This window comes from Sminthopsis crassicaudata, chromosome 3, assembly GCF_048593235.1.
Source record: "Sminthopsis crassicaudata isolate SCR6 chromosome 3, ASM4859323v1, whole genome shotgun sequence".
NCBI lineage: Eukaryota > Metazoa > Chordata > Mammalia > Dasyuromorphia > Dasyuridae > Sminthopsis > Sminthopsis crassicaudata.
Window position 1 is genome coordinate 19,510,117 of NC_133619.1, and position 24,715 is coordinate 19,534,831.

The following is a 24,715-nucleotide window of genomic DNA, read 5'->3' on the forward strand; positions in this document are numbered from 1 at the left end:
AAATCTGGAGACTGAAGAGTCAATCCTAGAGAAAAATGTAGAATGGCAACTGTGGACACTTCCTTAAAATAAAGGTTCTCTGAGAGGAACTAACCAGAGAAAGGGCCTCCGGGGTGGAGAGAAGGATCAGGGTGAGAAAGAAGGGCCAGTTGGAAGTGGGCCCCACTAACAAATGAAGCCATAAATGGCCTGGAGACGCTTCTTAAAATGAAGGTTCTGAAAGGTCCAAGATGAGAGAATCAGAGATGCAAGGAGTTTCCATGATGAAGAGTGAGAAGGCTGCCTAATGGCCATCAGAGACAATGACTAAAGAAGTGACCCATTGTGTGGTCCATTATTTTCCTTTATAGCACGGTTCATGGATGATGTGTGATTTTTTTTGTTTTCTTTTTCTCCATCTATGTCTGTGAAGGAAACACTGCATCCTAATCTTAGAAAATGCAGGATCCCTTCTTTGGTTGTTCAACAGTTGGGGCTGGTCCTATTATGGCGTAAACAGGTAGCTTTGCCCCTCCACCTGCTCTGGTTCCATTGACAATAAATAGAGTGATCATAGAGCTCAATATCCACATCACCCAAGGGGGTTAATGAAAGAGTCTAAGCCATTGATCAGTAGACATAATGCTTAAAAAAGGGCTTCAGATGCTACTCTCCTATTGACAAAAAACTGGTGAAAGGGACAACTTCACAGAATCTTATAATTGAAGGGGTCTTCAGTGACCCAAAGTGAAAGCAGAATCTGGATGGAAATCCCACACTAGATCAAGTTGTAGTGGATGACCCTTGGGATCTTGAAGTAAAGGCTGAATACTTGGCAGGTTTAGAATAAACTCAAGTTTCACTATAATTCCTTCAAATATAATATTTTTGTGGTTCTTTGATGGAGAATTACCCACTGGTCAACATTCACCATCCTGCAAGGAAAACCCATTTCCTCCCATGGTTGTCTATTTCATTTGAGGATATTCTATCACTTAGGAATAATACTGTTTTTTGAGTTTGTTTATTTCTGTTTCATTTGTGTTTGTTTTCACAGATGTCAAGCTTAAATTTGCTTCTTTGCAACTTCTCATCTCTCCTGCATCTAGACTTTAGGGCCAAACAGAATAAATTTAATTTTCATTATTTATGACAATCCTTAAAATACTTGAAGATACTTTTTCATGTGTCTTTATTTTAAATGAAAATCAATAATCAAACATTTATTATTTTCTCCTTGTCATAAACTTTTTAAAAAGTATATTAAAAAAAAAACTAGCCGAGCACAATAGATTCCTGTGTTAGCCATGTCTAGCACTTTGTGTCCCATTCTCCATCTCTGGTCCATCACCAGCATCTCTGTCAAGAGGGGAATAATGTTCTCCGTCATCATTCCTTTAGAATCCTGATTGGAAATGACAAACTACTCCAGTATATTTGCTGAGAAAACCCCAAATGGGGTCACCAAGAGTTGGATACAACAATAACCAACAAAGAAAGCACAAATAGCATTGCACCCTCTGCCATTTCTACAATCATATAGAAAACCACATTTTTATTCCATAGTCAGAAATAGAATTGTTTAGTTAACACATTGGAGTTCAAGTTGATATCATCTGCATTTCCAATATGTGTGTTTATATAAATACCATATGCAGATAAATTGCAACACCACAGCCATTTAGCACACTTCAGAAGAGTTGCCATAGTGCTTCTCACACTGTGCTACGTGCCTAATTTGGTATAGAGTTGAATCAACAGGGAAAATGTCAATCCAGTCCAGTCTTATCTCTTCTCAAGAACTACCAAGGAAAAGGAGAATAAGTATTTATTAAGTTCCTACTCGAAGTCAGGCACTGTGCTATGTAAGCTCTTTAAAATATGATGTCCTGTGAACTTCATCACAACTGTGACTCATGTGCTACTATGATCTCACATTTACAATCCTGGAAACTGAGGTAAATAGTGATTTGTTCACTTTTTTTTCCAGTTTTATAGCTGGCAAGTATCTGAGACTGGCTGTGAATTCCTTTGCCTGATCTAGACTCAGTGCTTTCTCCACGGCACAAATCTAGCTGCCTCTTAAAATAGGAGTAATATCTTCACAGTTTCCATTTCTAACTTTCAACAATAAATTAAAAAGTGATTACTGAATACTAATTTAATTTTTAAAATGTATTAAGTATCTATTATTTGCATTTCAGCAATCTAAATTCTATAAGAGGTTTTTAAGATCCTTTAGGCACTAGGATTAGACTCTTAAGAATAAAAAATAAAGTGGAAAAAGTCCCTGTCCTCAATGATCTTACAAGGAGATTAAAGAAACATAGGCTATAAGCCCTTAGTTTTCCATGATTTCAGTTTTACTGGAGAGAAAAATTATATAACCATGAAAAATTAACTAATAAAATGTCAATAGACTAATAGAAGATTAGTATAAAATGAGACATACAGTTAAGCAGTGCTTAGAAGTAGGGAAATGAGAGAGATTCCAGTGAAGGTCAGATAAGACCCAGGAAGAGATAGAAAAGTAAGTTATAAGTACATTTTTTGAGAGCTGCTTGTTAAACATTTACCAGCATAGCACTAGCTACTGGTTCCTCATCCCTTTTCTCAGATACCCTAAGGATATTTGAGGGAGTTGTATAATTTCTGACATGAATTCAAGACCTAGACTGATTTTGCCATTCAGTTTCTATGATCCAATTATCTTTCTTTCACTTAGCCACTTAAAAATATGATTAGTTTTTAACAAAAGAATAATTACTTAAAAAGAATAGCAAAAACCAACACACATATTCTCCTGAAAAACTCAGGAAAATAATCTTTCCTAATTTTTTCAGTTTCCGTAGGGGATTAAATTCATAGTTTAATTCAATTCCTATTACATAGCATTAATCTGTCAAGGTCCAGGTACAAAAGCTACCATTCCACCTCCAGTTATTTTATACATCCCTTGTTGCAATATACAGCCCGGAATCCTGGTTTCCAAAGTTGACATGGCTTGAGCTCCTAAATTGGGGAATCAGTTTCCTTGCTAGAATTAAATAAAACAAATGAAATAAGACAAAAATCCCAATATTCTATTTCCTGATTCCCAACACCTAAAAGAGAAGGAACACGTAGCGTTTCCTCTGCCTAATTTATTCTATGGCACTTCTCACCCCCCAGATCTCCAGTCCTTTCTCCAATAAGTTGCCTGTGTCATGGCCATATATATTGTTCCTATATGATGTCCCATTTTTCAATGTCTGGATATCCAAAATAAGGTAAGCGATAAAACGGCTCCATACAACAAAATGGAACTGCTTTCGTTTTCTCTGCCATTCTCAGTATCACATGTAACAAGGCTCTCCTCATCCCCCTTTTCTCTTTGACATCTCGGGAGATGTCACAATGACATTATTAATAATTGCCCATCTGTCTTTCTTTTGGAAATTCCTTCGGAGTTCTTCGAATCACTTATCACTTAGGATTTTATCTCCAAAAGCTACCACACATTTCTAGGTATTTATAAATGTGGTGGGGGGTTAGCCATCCTAGAAATAATCAGATACATGATGCTTGGGGTGATGTACAGTCAGAAGTGTGCTAGAGCCTATTGCCAAATTTTTAGTGTGAGCATTTACATTTGGGACAGATGCGCAGGGCTTCCAATCAGGGACTAGTAATGGACAACATCTTAGTGAAAAAGCAGATTCCATTCCAAAGATTGTGTAATGTGCATTTTTATTTCCTGAGAGCCACATAGCACTGGGTGGATCAGTTGTGATGTGCTAATCAGGGCTTTTTGAAGAATTATGATGGACTCAATCTCGTGTCCTTTATTTTTTCCTAAGATGATCCAGGTAAAGCAACTTCTCTGACTCATAGCTACTAAAGTTTCTAAGGCTGGATTTGAACTCAGGCTTTCTGACTCTAGGGAGGTGTTGTATCCACTGTGCTACCTAGCTGCTCCAATCTCAAATCCCTTTGACAAAGTTTGCTTTGCTCAGCCACGCCAAGTTTTATGTGCAATTCATTTTCTGGACCCTGTGATTTGAAGCTAGGTATCCTCATCTGACTTGTCAGGACAACATTAAAAAGTCACAACTGTAAAAGAAAAAAAAAACAATGGTTCATTTCCTAATTAGGTATTTGTTTTTCGGAAGGGAAAAATGGTGTTGTTGTTTATACTTATTTCAACTTGAACCATTTGGATAATAAATGATAATTATAAAAATTTAGATTACTCTGAGCAATTCAGAGAAACTTAGATGAACTTATTTTTTAAAATGAGGAATAAAGGGAACAGAGCCACAAAAACAATATAGACACTGACTACTATAATATAAATAGAAAGAACCATAAATGAATATCAAATATCAAAGTAATTGTAATGACTGATCTTGGTGTCATAAAATAGGTGATGAAACACCTAGATTAGAAAGGTGGTGGTCTGTGGATAAGGAATGTTGCTTATGTTATTTTATAATATCACTCAATCAGTTGTTTTTGCTTAATATTTTATTTCTTATAAAGGTACCAGTTTTAGAGATTGGAGGGGTAGGGTAGGAGTGAGATGATCATATAACAGAGGCCATCGACAAAACCTATTTGTGAAAATAAAAGTTAAATTCAGATGCACAGGGCTTCTTTAAAATAGCACTTTTGTCCTCAACAGATATTTTTTTTTTATTAAATACCATCATCATTAAGTACTTCGTCTTCATGTTCTACATGTAGCAGGATGCCATTTAGGGGAAAAGCCATATGTAAAACAATTTGCTGGCAACCATTTTAGAAGTGCTAATATAATTTCTTGCCAATTCACCTCTGAATCTTCTACCTTTAATGGAAATTCACAATAACAACTTGGGCAATCTTGTTAAAGGGAAGGAATCTATTAATTTTATGTATCTTAAGATGTTTGTGCTCTTTGGGCACATTACTTGACTTAAATAAAATAATAGTTTATGAGAGCAGCTATTGGGCCTGGAGTCAGGAAGACCTGAGTTGAAATCAAGCCTCCAGTACTTACTAGTTGGTGATCTTAATCTGTTCACTCTGTTTTCCTCAGTTTCCTGATCTGTAAAATGAATTGGAGAAGGAAATGGCAAACCATTCCAGTATCTGCCAAGAAAATCCCAAATCAGGTCATGGAGATTAAACTTGACTCAACAACAACAAAATTAGTTGATTGACTTAAGTTCCTCTTCATTGTCTGATTTTTAAAATCAGTCTTCCTATTTTCATGCTTACATGAACATGGATTCATTTTATATATATATATATATATGTATGTATATATATGTATGTATATATATGTATATATACATATATATGTATATATGTGTGTGTGTGTGTGTGTGTGTGTGTGTGTGTATGTATGTATGTAAACTTGCTTTATGCCAAATACTGTATAAGTTGCTTAAAATACAAATGCCAAAAAGGAAATCAACTCTGACATTAAAGAACTAACAGATACATTCCTAAATTCTTACTGGCAAGGCAAAAGTGATATCATTTTTCTTTTGTTTGTGTTCTCATAGCATTTTGTGCTTGCCTCTTTTTTAAAAAGCCCACCATTGGGATTTCATTGATAGAGAGAGCTCCCAATGGGGAATTTCCTCTAAAGATGCTCTTTTGGCCTTTTCTGAAATTGATAATATTGGAGAAGATGACTGATCTATGAAAGGGCACTGGCCCTTGGAACTAGGATTTGGATCTACATCTTGTTAACTCTAAAGCCAGTTTTCTATCCACTTTATCATCCCACCTGGTACATTACAGAGAAATAATAAACATTTATTTACATGAATTCATTCAACTGAATAAGATATCTGTTTTTTTATCCTAACAAACAGATAAGTCAAAATGACCATCTTCCAACTTTGAAATTTACAGCGATATTAATGCAGATACCTAGACAAATGGGCATGGATTGCTCATGAGTCATAGATGGAACCATCATTTTAGAACCTTAGTATTCATATATTTAAATAAACTCCTTGACTTTGCCTAAAGTGGCACAAGTAGTAGATTGCAGAAGGAAGATATGACTTCATATCTAATTCTCTTGACTCTCTCTCAGGCTTTTTGAGTGCTCTTGTAGGCTCCCTACTTTCTAGTAAAATTTTGATTCTGTTCCCTAGCAAAATTCGTCTGTTCCTACTCTAGCATCAAACAATTTTGTTTAGCTTTTCAATTTTTTTTCTGGAATTCTTACCTTTATTTAATTTTATTTCCTCCCCCCCCTTTAGTCTAATGCATCCAAACTCATTTGAGAAAGTTGTTACTTAGACAAAGGCTTTTTGACCATAGATTAGTTTAAACCCAGAGACTTCATGCAGTAAGCCCAAGGTTGTCATGGCAGCCACAGAATCCTCATGTTTTGCAGCAAAATAGTGGATTAGAAGAATGATCACAGAACATCCCGCAAAGCTCAATTTGTTTTTAATTTTAACAGAGAAATTAAAAAATCGGTTTCCTGAAAATGTGGAAGTGTTGAAATGGGAAAATGGAATGCCTCTCATAACAAAAAGTATAAACGGACTAATTAACTAATTAAAAGATTAATCTAGAAACATGAAGATTTTACATTTCTAATTACTAACCTGAACAATTAAACTTAACGTAAGATCATACCTATCCTAATAAACTCCACTTTTTAATACCCTCCCTCACAGAAATTAATTTGTATCTATTTTATATACTTTGAATTTAATTTTCTGTGCATGTAGTTTTCCCCCTTTGTAATATAAATTCATTGAGAACAGGACCTGTTTTCATTGTTTTTTCTCTTTTTATCTTGACACCTGGCATCCAATAGGTGCTGAAAAAAATGCCTATTGTACAAATAAACGGTCGAATGAATGAAAATCAATATTTTCATGGGCTGGAGTAAAATGCTTGTGATTTTCTTACTTTGTGTTTTTAGCAAGTCCCAACTTCACAAAAAAGCATGACTACTATGTGAATGTGAATGTAGGTTCTCTCACAGCTCTCTAGGGAGCTATTGTCTGGAAAGAAAGGATGAATTTAATGGTTTTCATGATACTTCAAAATCTACCTCTCCTATAAATATTAATCATTTGGCTTCCTGGAGATTTTAATAAGAAACATTGTATAAGAGCCAACGTCAGCATTTTTATAAAAATAATAATAAATAATGGAAAATTAAGCAAAGTTTACCTGAATACTTAAACTGTGGTGGTTATTCAGTCATGTCCAAATCTTCATGACCTCTTTATAAGGTTTTCTGGGCAAAGATACTGAAGTAATTTGTCATTTTATTCTCCAGTGAATTTAGACAAACAGAGATTAAATAATTTACCCAGAGTCACACAGATAAAAAGTGTCTAAGTTGGGCTCTGAACTCAGATCTTCCTTGACTCCAGATCCAGTGCTCAATCTATTGAACCTCCTATCTGCCTGAACACTCAAATAACCTTGATGTATCTATTTGTTTCGTTAAATAGGACATTTCTTCTATCAATGCATATATGTTGTGCATGACTCACCAACCTGTTTTAAAGATATAAATACAAAATATATTTGGATAAAAGAAATTGGCTTCCTTGTTTCAAGAGTGAATAGGATTATTTGCTATCAGGTTTCTGAAATAGATCTAAAGGTCTTAGTGGACTGCAGGCTCAAAATGAACCCCTTATGATAGGGTAATTGAGGAACAGATATGATCTTGAATAGCATAACACTATTATACAAATATTTGTTCTTGTTCAGTCATGTTCAAATCTTATTTGGAGTTTTCCTGGCAAAGATGCTGAAGTAGTTTGACACTTTCTTCTCCAGATGATTTTACAAATGAAGAAATTGAGACAACAAGGTAAAGTGACTTGCCTAGGGTCACACAGCTATAAAGTGTCTGAGGCCAGATTTAAACTCAGGAAAATGAGTTTTCCTAACTTCAAGCCTGATACTCTGGACACTGGTACCTTCTAGACATCAGGCTCTCAAGAGCTGCTCTTGGAACAATTGGTTGAAATTTCAGAAAGATGAGTTTCAGTTCAAGATCAGAAAAGGTCAGATACAGAAAGCGCCTTTTTAACAATAAAGGCTAGTAAGCCAATAAAGGCTCTAAAAGCTAGGATAGAGCATATTGGGAAAGTTTGTCCCAACACTGGCTCTGCAAATGGACTGCAGGATTTTTTTTTTCCTACATGCTGACTGGACTTAACTTTTGAGTTCCTTTCAAACTCCCCAATGCTGCATTTCTTTGTTATTTTTTTTAGTTTAGTTTAGTACAGTAAAAGGGACAGTGGGCCACTTTTACAACATTTCTAAATATAGCCCCTCATTGCCTCATGACTGAACTGGTGCAATAGCTGCTGGTGGTGGGCAGTGGGGGTTGAGGTGGTCTGCCTGCTGGATTTCTCTCTATTCTAATTGATCCTGCACTCAGTAGCTAGAGTGATTTTCCTAAAGAACAGGTCAAACTATGTCCCCTCAAACTCAACAAACTGCAGGACCCCTTTTGGCCTCCAGGATCAAATGCAAAATGTTGAGTATTCCACACCCTTTTTAACCCACCCCTCTCCTATCTTTTCAGTCTTCTTACATTTAATTTTCGCCACGTAATCTTGGATGTAATGACACTGGTCATCTGCCAGTTCCATGTACAAGACACTCTAATTCTTTACTCTGGGCATCTTCTTTGGCTGCCCCCAAGCTTTCCATATGCTTCCTCCTCAGTTCCACTTGCTGATTTTCCTGGCTTCTCTTTGTCCCAACTAAAATTCCATTAATTTAAAAAAAATTTAAATACAATTTTTAAAAAATATATGCAACATTCACCTTTGTAAAACTTTTGTGTCCCAAATTTTTCTTTCCTCTCTTCTCCCACCCCCTCCCCTAGACAGCAAGCAATCCAATACATGTTAAACATGTACAATTCTTATATAAGTATTTCCACAATTATCATGCTGCACATGCACAAAGAAAAATATCAAAATCAATATGAGAAAGAAAACAAAAACCAGGAAAAGAACAAAAATGCTGAAAATACAGTGTTGTAATCCACACTCTATCTCCATAGACATCACATCTCCTTTGTAATTGATGTAAGTCACCTCATTGTTGCAAAGAGCCCCATCCATCAGAATTGTTTATCACATAATTTTGTTACTGATGTGAATAATATTCTCCTGGTTCTATTCACTTCACTTAGCATCAGTTCGTATAACTCTCTCCAGGCCTCTCTGAAATCCTCCTGTTGGTCATTTCTTATAGAACAATAGAATTCCATAACATTCATATACCGTAACCATTCTCCAATTAATGGGCATCCACTCAGTTTCCAGTTTCTGCCCCAAACATTTTTGCACATGTGGGTCCCTTTCCCTCCTTTAAGATCTCTTTGGGAAATAAGCCCAGGAGAAACACGCTGGGTCAAAGAGTATGCACAGTTTGAGAGCCCTTTGGGCATAATTCCATATTGCTCTCTAGAATGGTTGGATCAGTTCACAACTCCACCCACAAAGTATGTGTTCCGGTTTTCCCACATTCCCTCCTACATTTGTCATTATCTTTTTCTGTCAATTTATACAATCTGAGAGATGTGTAGTGATACCTCAAAGTTGTCTTAATTTGCATTTCCCTGATCAATAGTACTTTAGAACATCTTTTCATATGACTAGAAATGGTTTTAATTTCTTCATCTGAAAATTGTCTGTTTATCTCCTTTGACCATTTATCAATTGGAGAATGACTTGTATTCTTATAAATTTAAGTCAACTTTCTACATATTTTAGAAATGAGGCCTTTATCAGAATGCTTGGATGTAAATACAATCACATTTTTTTATAGGAAGACTTTCCCAATCCTTCTAAATATAGGGCCTTCCCAGTTAATTATATTTCTCCTACAAATAGCTTGTATTATATATATTTGGTTGCTCTTTTGAATAGGGACTCTCTTTTGCATCCTTGTATTCCTAGCTCTTAGAGCAATTCCTAACACATAGTAGTTGCTTAACAAATTTGTATTAATTGATTTGTTGATTGATTAAAAGGATTCGACTCCCAGCTATTTCACATACTAGCTTTATGGGCATGAGCAAATGACTGATAAACCCCAGTGACTATAAGGAGGATGTTGGAATTTTAAATTCTTTGTTTCCTTTTTACCTCTTAAATTGAATGTTTCTATTTGAGCATTGTTGAAAATTAGGGCTAGAGTCCTTGATAGTAAGTTTTGTCTTCTTTTTTTACTATAGCCTGTTTTCTTTCCTATTTCCTAATAAAGAGGTAATGTTAAAAAAAATTCATAAAAGTTCCATGGGAATCTAAAGAAAATTGGGATTAATTTATTAATATTACTATATATCTTGATTTTAATATCTTTCCTATTTATATTTATAGGTGCTTTTTTACAAGCATTAATTGACTATTAAGGATCCAAGATTTAATTGGTATAGGTATTCATGCTCTTGTAGTTACCACTAACATTCCCACCCTAGTAGATCATATTCCTGACCTATGATTAAAATAATCACTCAGTGGTTCATCTGGAGATGAGGCTCTGAGAAACTCATCTTCAAAACAGTATCATATAGTCATCACAGAAGCCCTACTCAAGAGCTTTCCATTTTAAAGGTCAGAAAACATGAACTCCTGGAATAGTCTTGGAGATCTGAGAAGGACTTTGGTGAAGGAATATGATTAAATGCTAATTAAATTAAAACAATAATCTGATCAATTGATAAAAGATAAAATTTGAAGGTAAATTTGCTATCCATAAACAATGCATAAACTCTTTATGATCTTCTTCTATAATGAATTGTTGATTACTTTGAAAATGTAAATATTTTGAACTTGACAACAACAACATATGTGAGGATTTCTAATACAAAGAATGGGGGGAAAGTGTGTGTGTGTTTTAATATAGAATCACATATCTAATTATGTATAGTTATTAGCAAATATATAAAGGAGAGAAAAAAAGAATTCCAAGTAACTAATTATAAGAATACAAATTAAAACAATGCTGAGGTTCCATTTCAGATCCCTAAGACAATATAACAATATGAGTTGTTAGGGGGTATGTGGGAAGGTAACAAAATTAATGCAATTTTGCTGGAATTCTGAATTGGTACAGCGTACAGCCTTGCTGGAAAGCAATTGGAAACTGCATCCCCAAAGTCACTAAATTATGCACAACTTATTGAAGTGAAAATAAAGACACCATATGAAGTGATAATATAAAATGGAGATATGAAATAAATTTGGGAGATCATAACGTTTAGCAACATGGAACAACTGTGACGTAGCTGTCTATCACAGGTTACAAAAGTTTGCCATTTATTACATGAAATAGCTGAATAGTGATGGGAAATCTAAACCAGTGTATTGTCATGAATTGCTAAAATGAGCCCATCCTGTTTCTATTATCAACTATTATGGGAACTCAAGTTTTCTCAGACTATCTTGGCAGCATATTTGAGACAACCTTGATGGGAACTCAGTTTTCCCAAACTGTTTTTAAGAAAGTTTTAACATCTCGAAACAATTATTATCACTCCTTGGATACAACGTTTATTTCCCCCTTCTCCTTCTGAGCTAAAAGGGTCATTTCCCCCAGAAGCAAGTTGCTTAATCATTTGACTCTGCCTTGCTTTGTTGTAGCTGATTAAGCCCATTTCATGTATTGTTACATGAGAACCTTTGTAACCTGTGATGGACGGCTATATCCTAGATGTTTCCATGTTGCTAACCAACATGCTGTCCCAAATCTATTTGATATTTCTATTTGCTATTATCATTTCACATGGTGCCTTTATGTTCATGTAGATATGACCTGTAAGATTAAAAAAGGTAATATATACATAACAAATTGCAAATATATATATATATATATATATATATATATATATATATATATATATATATATTAGTATTATTTTGGCAAAGAACTGGAAATTAAGTAGAGTAACCATATATTGAGTTATGACTTTTGGTATATTATAATGGCATACTGTGCTTTTAGAAATGATGAATTAGATTGTTTCAAAGAAATCTAGAAACACTTTATAAATTAATGCAGAGAGGAGTGAGAAGAACCAGGAAAGCAATTTAAACAATGATGACACTATTACAAAGAAAATTAACTTTGAAAAACTAAAGAATTGTGATCAATGAAATGATCAGTTATGAATCTGGATCATAGATGATGAAGAATCTTTCCCATATTTTGACAGAGATGTAATTAACTAGAGGGAAAGAATTTTACAAAAGAAAAAGAGAAGGAAGAAAATGAAAATCAATGAAGCATTTTTTAAAAAATGAAGAAAGAAAGGGAAATTCAGGTGAATGTGTCAGCTTTTGCAAATAATATGTAGGATTTAATATTTACCTTAAAATGAAACAATTGCAATAATAATAATATCTGTGTCTATATACATATGTACAGAGAGAATGAGTGTGTGTGTATGTGTATGCATATGAAGGGCTGGAGAGGGGGAAAGAGAGAGGGAGAAAGGAAGAGAGATTCACTGCAATCTAATGGAACCATTTCAACTCCTTTTCACATAAGGCTGATCTGGAAAATACTGACATAGGGTGAATATCAACATGAACATTTATTATTAGAGCTTTATTTTTTTCCTACTGTGAGCAGCATAATTCTTGTGGGGTCTAGCATCCCAGCTATATGCAGTTTACTGCTCTAAAGAGCAGTTTTTTATGCAAATGAAATTAACTTAAAGATGAAATCAAGGACAATTTTGAAAGAGAAAAACAAAACAAAATTAAAAGCCCAAAAAGAACATGTTGCATGTTGGTTATAAACAAGCTTAAAATAGATTTGGAAGGACTGGGAGTTTATTTTTTATTATTTATTTATTTATTTATTTTTTGCCTTGATAGTAGTGACAGAAAACAGGTTGTTAAATACTTATGGGAGGTTCAGAACTTAAAAAAAAGAAGGACTAATGGAGCTCCCTCTAACTGTACTTACAGAGACAAACAGAGAGAAATAGAGAAAAAGGAAAGAGGAGAGAGAAATAGAAATAGAGACACACAGAGAGACTGAAGCAGAGATAGAGAGACAGAGACAGAGAAGACAGAAAAAAAGACACAGAGAGATAGAAAGAGGAGGAAGGAAGAAGGTAATGGGGAGAAGGATGTGAAAGAAGAGAAGAAAAAGGAGGTAAACAAGAAAGGAAGAAAGGAAAAAAGGATGGAAGAGAAAAGAAAGAGGAAGGAAGAAAGGAAAGAAAGAAAGAAAAAAAGAAGGGGGAAATGGGTGCTTTTAGAAATGGTATTTTAATTTTTAAACTTCTCCCTCTCTCTGACAAATTAAGAAGCTAACTTTTTTCCTGAAGAACAAATAAAATTAAATCTTAAGTGATTTTTGAAGTTGGCCAAGCACAATATACCATTTCTAATTTAAAATCCATCAAGTTATATTTCCTATGTTTACTCTTCATATGAAATGAATGGGGAAGAAATAAGCTAGATTATTATGAGGCTCTGTAATGTTCAAGAGTCATTTTCCATCCAATATTTTGGGCTCAAGCTTTTATTGTACATAAATAATCTTATTGAAAGAATGCTGCATATTACCTTGGAGTTTTACAGATAGAAATTTCTCAGTGACTGACAATAAGCACATGGTTTATCGATAATTATGAATAAAAATATACACGAATAACTCAATGCATCTGATATCTCAGCGATATGAGTATAGCCTTGACCAATGTACATCTGTACTTAGCAACTCATCTATGGCTGCCCATTCCATATGAGTTTTGTAACCACTTTTCAGTGTGTTCATTATCATACCCATTAGAGGTATTTCAAGTTCCTGTCTCTTTGATTCCCACTCTGCAGGCTAGTGCTTTTCCTCTGAAATTACTTTCCATTTATATTATATATAACATACACACATATGTCTCTCTCTCCTTCTCCTTCAACACATAGCTCCTCGGATATATTATCATAGAAGGGAAGTTATCCTCCCAAACTAATAGGGCACAAGTAGGACAGATACTCCAGTACTAGAAAGTCTCTAAGTAGGATATAAAGCACAGACTATTTCTGTTTTCTGGGGACTCACGTGAGGAGGCTTATTATCAGATCGGTCCACAATTGATCAATTCCTTCACCAATTTTAATTCAATTGAATAAATATTTATTTAAAAGTACTATGTTTTAGGGATTATGCTAAGCCCTGGGGATACATATAAGAAAGGCAATCCCTGCCTTCTAAGAGCTTATAACTTAATGAGGGGAATCTGCACAAAAGGGAACAGAAAAATAGGAGAAAGAATAAATGGCTTACCAGATGGTATAATGTTCTATGGAATGAAAACTAAGCAGAGAAAACAGATTTAGTCAAAAGAGGAAAAAAGGGAAACTCCAATATATGTTAGCCATAATGTTCAACATTGTTTTAGATCATTTAAAATAAGTGGATAGCTCTAAAATACCTGAGAGTATCCTGCCAAAATAGACACAGAAACTACATGAATATAAATAAAAAGTACTTTTTATACAAATAAAATCATCTAAATAATTGAAGTAATAGTTATTGTTCATGGAGGGGTAAAGCCCAATATTAAAAGATGACAGTTTTATCTAATAACCTATTTAATACCCCAATGAAATTATTAAAAATATTTTATTAAGCTAGGAAAAAATTAGCAAAGCTCATTTGGAAGCACCAAAGGTCAGGAAATTCTAAGAAACAGGGAGGGAAAGATGTAAGGGAATGGGTTCAGCAGTATCAGACCTTAAACTATATTATAAGGTGAAAATATTATTGGATTTTAAAATGAATAACTTTGATCATTGTAAATTAAAATTTTAATGTATGAGTAAAACCTATGTAACCAAGAATAGAAGGAATGCAGAAAATTTGGGGAAAAACTTTCATAGATAATCTTTTAGATAGGAGGTGTTTGAACTGGAACATTGCTGATGAGCTGGTTGATTTAGCGAAACATGGAGAGACTTGAACTTATGTAGGAAGATACTATCCACTTTCAGATGATAGAAGGAAAAAAAAGCATAATATGATCTTACATATATATATGTTTGAGTCTATATGTATATATTTATAGAATTTATGTATATGTATATAAATATACATAAATACATACATACATATATATATATACACACACACACACACACACACACACACACACACACACACACACACATATATATATATGTCTACATATATTTAATTATATCCTGTATGGTAGGGGAGAGGGAAAAAAATAAGAAGTACAGAGTAGAGTATAAAAGAAAACCACTAAGGAAGCAAACTAAAACTGGACCACTTTGAAAATATTGCACAGTATTTATTTTATAGGTTTTCTTGAAATGAAAATTCATTGCTTTATATCAAATCTTCTCAAGTTCTGCTGTGTATTATTTATTCTTAATCCTCTGGTTTGAAAAATTAATATCCATTTATTTTCTTTCAATTAATTTTTACTCTATTGTATATAGGGAAGGGAGAGATAGAATTCTAAAAGAAAAAAAATGGTTGAAAATTTTCTATTATCTAGAATCCAAAGTGAAATTTTTAGAATCATGTAGAGTGGAACCCAAGGGGTGTGTGATCAACTAGCCTAAGAAGAAAAAGATGGGTTATAATTCATCATTTAAATTAAGACTTTTAATCTGGGGTCCATTAGCTTGTTTGTTTGTGGATGTTTCAGTGAAGTTTATTTTCTTTATAATACTACTTATTTTGTTTTATTTATTTAATAGCATTATTCAAGAAAAGGTCCATAGTTTTACTGAAGGGGTCACTGTCATGTACACAAATATATTTTTTACCCCAGATCTATATACAATTAACAGTCCTGGAACATATCTCCAGTAAACCAGTTCATAACATGTCCTTTTATGTCCCCTCTTTTTTTGTTCAAGCTCCCAACTTTCCTCTTGCTGAATTTAGTGTTGATCTTTCGAAGTAATTAGAATTTTAACTAACATCCACAGAAGTTGTGCAGGTACCATTGGGAGAATTCCTACAATATTCTTTCTGGCTGCCCTTTTGGGTCGCTTTGTGATTACAAGTACCCTTTTTGAAGTGGGGTGCTGTGCACACTTGGTCTTCACTGAACAGTGAACAAGAATGCTGTCTCTTTCCTTTTCATTAATCGCTTATGATTAAGTCACCCAGCGTGAGCAGGGATGGATAGATTGTGATTTGGATCACTGATATCATTATATTATCTTTTCCCCATCTTCTTTCCTTCAATATTACTGTCAAGGGCAATACTATTCTTTCTGTCACTCAAGTTCTTATAAACTTAGTGCAATTTCCAATGCCCAACTCTCCTTTTTGCAACTACGTGTTCCAATAGTTAAGAAATCTCATTTCTGCCTCCTACTCTTTTAGATCTGCTTTTCTTCTATTGACAGAGTTGTTCCTGTACTCCCACCCCACCCCATTTCCGTTCTTTCTTTCCTCACTTTTGATCTGGACCATTACATAACATCCTCATTGGTCTCCCTATCTAAAATCCATCCTTCAATCTATCCTCTCCAGAGCTGCCAAATTGATTTTCTTAAAGCACAAATCCATTGGTAAACTCTAATAACTCCCTGTTGACTCTAGGATCATACATTATTTTTTATTTATCTCATTTTTTCCAATGTATATTTTGATGCACCTTTTATGTATATTATATTAGTACTATAATAATACAAGTAAATGGTTTGTAAATCAGTCAACAAAACAAAATTAGGGGTCCAGGCTCAAAAATGTTTCTTGATAAGTGTGCATGACCAAACAGGTCTAATGACCACTGCCAATAACTACAAGGATTAAAACACGGTTTTAATTGTGGTATGCATTTGAGTGGATAGACCATCGAAATGGTCCAACAGGATATGCATCAGAAGCAGACACTATGATTGTCTGTACCCATGGATTGCATTTGAGAAAAATTGCGGAGTGCTTTTAGTGACCCTAAACTTCCTGAAACAAAACCAGACTTTTTAGGTGAATGGCATAATTTTTATTCCATCTCACATCCTCTGATTGCCAACCCTCTGTTCATTCTACTGTGCCAAGTCAATCAAACATTTGCAAATTATAATAATTACAGTATATTTTATCTCGTTTGGACCTATGATTTCATCTGCAGGGAGAGCACTCCATTCTCATGTAGAAATTCCTTACATAGAAGCAGATATGCAACTTGCCAGTAACTCAAAGTAGTATAGAGTTGCATGGTGAACGAAAGTATTGAATGACACATCTATTAAAGATTTGACTCATGGCTTATTGCCCCTAAGGTTGGCCCTTTAGTCATTATATCATGTTTTTTCTATAAAGATATACGTCTTACATTTGTGTTTGAAAATGAGCTTTGTGTGTGTTTATATATAGTGATATTACATACCTATTTTCACATATATGTACAATACTTATATACATATATTTACACACATATATATTTATATATACATTTGTATGCATGCATATATTCATATGCACATACATGCTCATTTCTTTCACTTTACTATCACATACGATTTAGAACTTGCTGTCTTCTTAATTCGCCTCTCCTAAGTTCATAAATCACAAACTGCAGTTCATTTCAGTGACATCAGCAAGCTTTATTTTAAATTTTAAAATGAGTTTTGAATTTTAAAGAGCTTCAGATCAGGCACCATTTCTCTTGATGCCAGAGAACCTGTCATCTTCTTTGCATAATTCAATTAAATGCATCTGGTACTAAATGTGAAAAATGGGTAAAAGCGGACCAAAGACCTGGAATGAACAAGCCAGAGTCTTTGAAAACACTCATAAATGTTGGAGCAAAAATGGATGCAGGAAATATGTCACTGATTGGCATGCATCTGTTAAGCTTGGACAACATGGCTAGCAGTTGGACTGCGGAGGAAATTATCCAAGTTTTAGCTCCATGTTTGAATTCTATAGAAAGCAGCATTTCTTGTAAATGAGACTTAAAATGGTCCATGAAGTCCACATGATACTGCCTTTGTGGACAGTTACTCTCATCACTTTTTGTCCCTTGATGGCTTCCTGGTGAACGACATTTAATCTAGGAGACTGTTACTTGAGAACACTAGAGAAGAAAGAATGGATCTTTTTAAAATTATTTTTTGTTGCCTAGTTATTTTATTTTAAATTTAGTTTAATTTTTAAATACACATTGCTTTATGAATCATATCAGAAGAGAAAAATCAGAACAGAAAGGAAAAACCACAGGAGAGAAGAGAAAAGAAAAAAAAAGAAGTGAACATAGCATGTATGAAATTACCTTCAATTTTCATAATTCTCTTTTTAGATGCAGATGATGTTTTCTATCCAAAGTTTATTGGGATTGCCTTGGATCAAAGAACCACTAAGAAGTTGATCATTGCACTTTCTTGCTATTACTGGGTACAATGTATTCCTGGTTCTGTTTCTTTGTCATGTGATAAGTTCATGTAAATCTTTCTAGTAAAATGAGCATAGTTCATTATTTTTTATAGAACAATATTCCATTACCTTCACATTGCCACAACTTATTGAGCCATTCCCTAATTGATGGGCATTTTCCAATTCTTTTCCCTCCTTTATGATTTTCTTGGGATACAGACACAATAATGGCCCTGTTGGGTCATAGGGCATGCAAATTGCTCTCCAGAATGATTGGATCAGTTTACAACTCCACCAATAATGTATCAGTGTTTGAGTTTTCCCACATCCCCTCCAACATTTATCATTTTCTTTTCCTGTCATCTAAGCCAATCTGAGAGGTGTGAGGTGGTACCTCAGAGGTGCTTAATTTACATTTCTCTAAACAAGAGTGATTTAGATCATTTTTTCATGTGAACATAAATGGCTTTAATTTCATCATATGAAAATTGTCTGTTCATATCCTTTACCTATTTATTTTAAATGGAATTTCTTTGTCTATCCCTGATTGCTGGGAAAGAACAGATCTGTCAGTACTTAGCACAGTGCCTGAAACATAGTATGTCCTTAAAAAATACTGATTGTTTGATCCATCTGGTTCCATTAAACACTCTAGACAGGAGATGGAGACATGTTGGTTCAAATTTTATATCTTCTTTAAAGGAGTCTAGTAAGAATGATAGGGCTCCTTCACAACATGGACTATCTTTTCACTTATTGTATTCCAGACCATTTACACAATAAGCACTTAATAAATATGTATAGATTGAGTTTAAATAATAACTGGAAGGAAAATTAGATTTAATCCAACCCCCTTATTTCACATGCAGTTTATTCTAATTTATACTTTATATAAATAAATATAACACAGATTTGAACTCGCTTCCTTTGAATGATATAGCATTGTGGAATGGAAAGAATATGGGATTTGGACACCCCTTCCCAACCCCTCAATGATGTAGATATGAGCTCCAATTTTGGCTTTTCCATCTGAAAATGAAAGTATGGATTCAAGTCTTGACTCTGACACCTCTATTTTTTCTGCTGAGGCAATTAAGTGATTTGCCTAGGGTCTTGACCATAATTTGGTTGCTTAACTTAATAACCTAATGATAATGATAATTTTCCAGATATATAATTCCATGGATCTATGGAATTTCCAATGAAAAAAGTTCATTTGACAAGGTAAATTAGAAAATGTTTTGCAGCTAATATTTCAGACAAATGATCAAGATTATGGAAAATTCAGGAAGTCATTCAGCCAGCAAGTTTCAGAAGTTTACATTGAACCCAATGCTTTTTCTTTTGGGGTCCTTTTTTGGCCCTCAATTTTCTTATCTCTTAAAGAAGTAATGAGAGGAAGATGTTTTATAAATATCAAAACAACACGTTATTGCCTGCTGTTGAATACTCTTCTTGTAATCCTTATATTATTTGAATAAGTATTTATTTATGTATACTACCAATTTTAATCAAATTCTAGGGTAAAGTTATACTTTTAAATGCTTAGATCAGTTTCAGAAAAATTAAACCAAAACTAAAACATACAAACAAACAAAAAAACCCAACTATTTTTATCATAGGTCTATAAATACATAGAAAAGTCAATGGCCATCTAATGAGAATACTAGCACTGTGTGCATTAGGGAAAGAAATGTTATTTGCAGAATGCTCAGGAGGTGTAATGAATGATAATTTAAATAATAGAAATCCAAAAAAAGCATTTGACAGAATCCCTTTAAACTATCTTTGCACTAAAATCTATTAATGAGACTTGGCTCTGATGTACTTTTCCAATTCTAGCTTTGTTTAAATTTTAAAGTCTCCAATTTAACTACAATTGGAAGTCTGCTTGCTTCACTTAAAATCCTGCAAGTTCAGCAGTTTTTGAACACAGATTTTCAACTTTGTAAGTATTTCATATGGAGCTTTAGTATTTTTCTAATTTCCTTGCCATGTTTTCCCCTTGTCACTACCATAGTTCGGACTTTTATCCCTTTGTGAATGGACTATTTTAATAACTTTCTAACAGGTGTCCTTTCCTATAATTTCTACCTTCTTAAGTCTATCCTTTTGCAAGACAATTGGCACCATTTTACTAATGCAAAGATCAGATTATTACATTCTCAGCTTCACAAATTGTCAGCGGCCTCTTTATGCCCAATGAATACAACATAAACTTTTTAAAACTCATTTTTATTTATTTTTAACATTCTTTAACTTTTTTTTTATTATATATATATATATATTTTATAATATTATCCCTTGTATTCATTTTTCCAATTTACCCCCCCTCCCTCTATTCCCTCCCCCCGACGACAGGCAATACCATACATTTTACATGTGTTACAATATAGTCTAGGTACAATACATGTGTGCGAATATCATTTTCTTGTTGCACAATAAACATTAGAATCCGAAGGTACATGCAACCTGGGCAGACAGATATTAGTACTAACAATTTACATTCACTTCCCAGTGTTTCTTCTCTGGGTGTAGCTACCCCTGTCCATCATTGATCAACTGGAAGTGAGTTGGATCTTCTTTATGTTGAAGATTTCCACTTCCATCAGAATACATCCTCATACAGTATTGTTGTTGAAGTGTACAGTGATCTTCTGGTTCTGCTCATTTCACTCAGCATCAGTTGATTTAAGTCTCTCCAGGCCTCTCTATATTCCTCCTGCTGGTCATTTCTTACCGAGCAATAATATTCCATAACCTTCATATACCACAATTTACCCAACCATTCTCCAACTGATGGACATCCATTCATCTTCCAGTTTCTAGCTACAACAAAAAGAGCTGCCACAAACATTTTGGCACATATATGTCTCTTTCCGCTCTTTAGTATTTCTTTGGGATATAATCCCAGTAGTAGCGCTGCTGGGTCAAAGGGTATGCACAGTTTGATAACTTTTTGGGCATAATTCCAGATTGCTCTCCAGAATGGCTGGATTCTTTCACAACTCCACCAGCAATGTATTAGTGTCCCAATTTCCCCACATCCCCTCCAACATTTGTCATTATTTGTTCCTGTCATCTTAGCCAATCTGACAGGTGTGTAGTGGTATCTCAGAGTGGTCTTAATTTGCATTTCTCTGATCAGTAGTGATTTGGAACACTCTTTCATGTGAGTGGATATAGTTTCAATTTCTTCCTCTGAGAATTGTCTGTTCATATCCTTTGACCATTTATCAATTGGAGAATGGTTCAGTTTCTTATAAATTAGGGTCAGTTCTCTATATATTTTGGAAATGAGACCTTTGTCAGAACCTTTGTTTTTAAAAATATTTTCCCAATTTGTTACTTCCCTTCTAATCTTGTTTGCATTAGTATTATTTGTACAGAAACTTTTTAGTTTGATGTAATCAAAATCTTCTATTTTGTGATCAATAATGATCTCTAGTTCTCCTCTGGTCATAAATTCCTTCCTCCTCCACAAGTCTGAGAGGTAGATTATCCTCTGTTCCTCTAATCTATTTATTATCTCCCTCTTTATGCCTAAATCATGGACCCATTTTGATCTTATCTTGGTATATGGTGTTAAGTGTGGATCCATATCTAATTTCTGCCATACTAATTTCCAGTTTTCCCAACAGTTTTTTCCGAATAATGAATTTTTATCCCTAATGTTGGAATCTTTGGGTTTGTCAAAGATTAGATTGCTATAGATGTACCCTTTTTTGTCCTTTGTATCTAATCTGTTCCACTGATCTACCGGTCTATTTCGTAGCCAATACCAAATGGTTTTGGTGACTGCTGCTATATAATATAGCTTTAGATCAGGTACACTTAGACCACCTTCCTCTGAGTTTTTTTTCATTAGTTCCCTTGCAATTCTTGACCTTTTATTCTTCCATATGAATTTTGTTGTTATTTTTTCTAGGTCATTAAAATAGTTTCTTGGGAGTCTGATTGGTATAGCACTAAATAAATAGATTAGTTTGGGGAGTATTGTCATCTTTATTATATTCGCTCGGCCTATCCAAGAGCACTGAATGTCTTTCCAATTATTTAAATCTGATTTTATTTTTGTGGCAAGTGTTTTGTAATTTTTCTCATATAATTCCTGACTTTTCTTTGGTAGATGGATTCCCAAATATTTTATACTCTCAACATTTGTTTGGAATGGAATTTCTCTTTGTATCTCTTGCTGTTGCATTTTGTTAGTGATATATAAAAATGCCGAGGATTTATGTGGATTTATTTTGTATCCTGCCACTTTGCTGAAATTTTGAATTATTTCTAGTAGCTTTTTAGCAGAGTCTTTGGGGTTCTCTAAGTATACCATCATGTCATCTGCAAAAAGTGATAGTTTGATTTCCTCATTTCCTACTCTAATTCCTTGAATCTCTTTCTCGGCTCTTATTGCCGAGGCTAGCGTTTCTAGTACTATATTGAATAGTAATGGTGATAGTGGGCAACCTTGTTTCACTCCTGATCTTACTGGGAAAGGTTGCAGTTTATTTCTATTGCATATTATGCTTACATATTATACTCTTAAATATATACTCCTGATTATTCTAAGGAATAATCCATTTATTCCTATACTCTCAAGAGTTTTTAGTAGGAATGGATGTTGGATTTTGTCAAATGCTTTTTCTGCATCTATTGAGATGATCATATGGTTCTTATTAATTTGATTATTAATATGGTCAATTATATTAATAGTTTTCCTAATATTAAACCAGCCCTGCATTCCTGGAATAAATCCTACTTGATCATAGTGTATTATCTTGGAGATGATTTTCTGAAGTCTTTTTGCTAATATCTTATTTAAGATTTTAGCATCAATATTCATTAAGGAGATTGGTCTATAATTTTCTTTCTCAGTTTTCGATCTACCAGGTTTAGGTATCAGTACCATGTCTGTGTCATAAAAGGAGTTTGGTAGGACTCCTTCATCCCCTATTTTTTCAAATAATTTATATAACATTGGGGCTAATTGTTCTTTAAATGTTTGGTAGAATTCACATGTGAATCCATCTGGCCCTGGGGATTTTTTCCTGGGGAGTTGATTAATAGCTTGTTCTATTTCTTTTTCTGAAATGGGACTATTTAAGCAATTTATCTCCTCCTCTGTTAATCTAGGGAGCCTATATTTTTGGAGAAAGTCATCCATTTCACTTAAGTTATCAAATTTATTGGCATAAAGTTGGGCAAAGTAACTCCTTATTATTTCTCTAATTTCCTCTTCATTGGTGGAAAGATCCCCCTTTTCATTTGTAAGACTATCAATTTGATTTTCCTCGTTCTTTTTTTTGATCAAATTTACCAAAGGTTTATCTATTTTATTGGCTTTTTCATAAAACCAACTCTTGGTTTTATTTATTAATTCAATAGTTTTTTTACTTTCAATTTTATTGATTTCTCCTTTTAATTTTTGTATTTCGAGTTTAATTTTTGGTTGGGGGTTTATAATTTGGTCTTTTTCTAGCCTTTTAAGTTGTAAGCCCAATTCGTTAATCTTCTCTTTCTCAATTTTCTTCAAATAAGCCTCTAAAGATATAAAATTTCCCCTTATTACTGTTTTAGCTGCATCCCAAAGATTTTGATATGATGTCTCATCATTATCATTATCTTGGGTGAAATTGTTAATTGTTTCTATAATTTGCTCTTTCACCCAGTCATTCTTTAAGATGAGATTATTCAGTTTCCAATTACTTTTTGGTCTATTTACCCCTAACTTTTTACTGAATGTAGCTTTTATTGCATTGTGATCTGAGAAGAAGGCATTTATTATTTCTGCCTTCCTACATTTAATTTTGAGATCTTTATGTCCTAATATATGGTCAATTTTTGTATAGGATCCATGAACTGCTGAGAAGAAAGTATATTCCTTCCTATTGCCATTCAGTTTTCTCCAAAGGTCTATCATACCTAGTTTTTCTAATGTTCTATTTACTTTTTTAATTTCTTTCTTGTTTGTTTTGTGGTTTGATTTGTCTAAATCTGAGAGTGCAAGGTTGAGATCTCCCACTATTATAGTTTTACTGTCTATTTCTTCTTGCAGTTCTCTTAACTTTTCCTTTAGAAAGTTAGATGCTATACCACTTGGTGCATATATGTTTAGTATTGATATGGCTTCATTATTTATGCTACCTTTCAGCAGGATATAGTTTCCTTCCTTATCTTTTTTAACGAGATCTACTTCTGCTTTTGCTTGATCTGAGATAAGGATAGCTACCCCTGCTTTTTTGGCTTTACCTGAAGCATAATAGGCTCTGTTCCAACCTTTTACCTTTACTCTGTATGTATCTCCCTGCTTTAAGTGTGTTTCCTGTAGACAACATATTGTAGGGTTCTGCTTTTTGATCCAATCTGCTATCCGTCTCCGTTT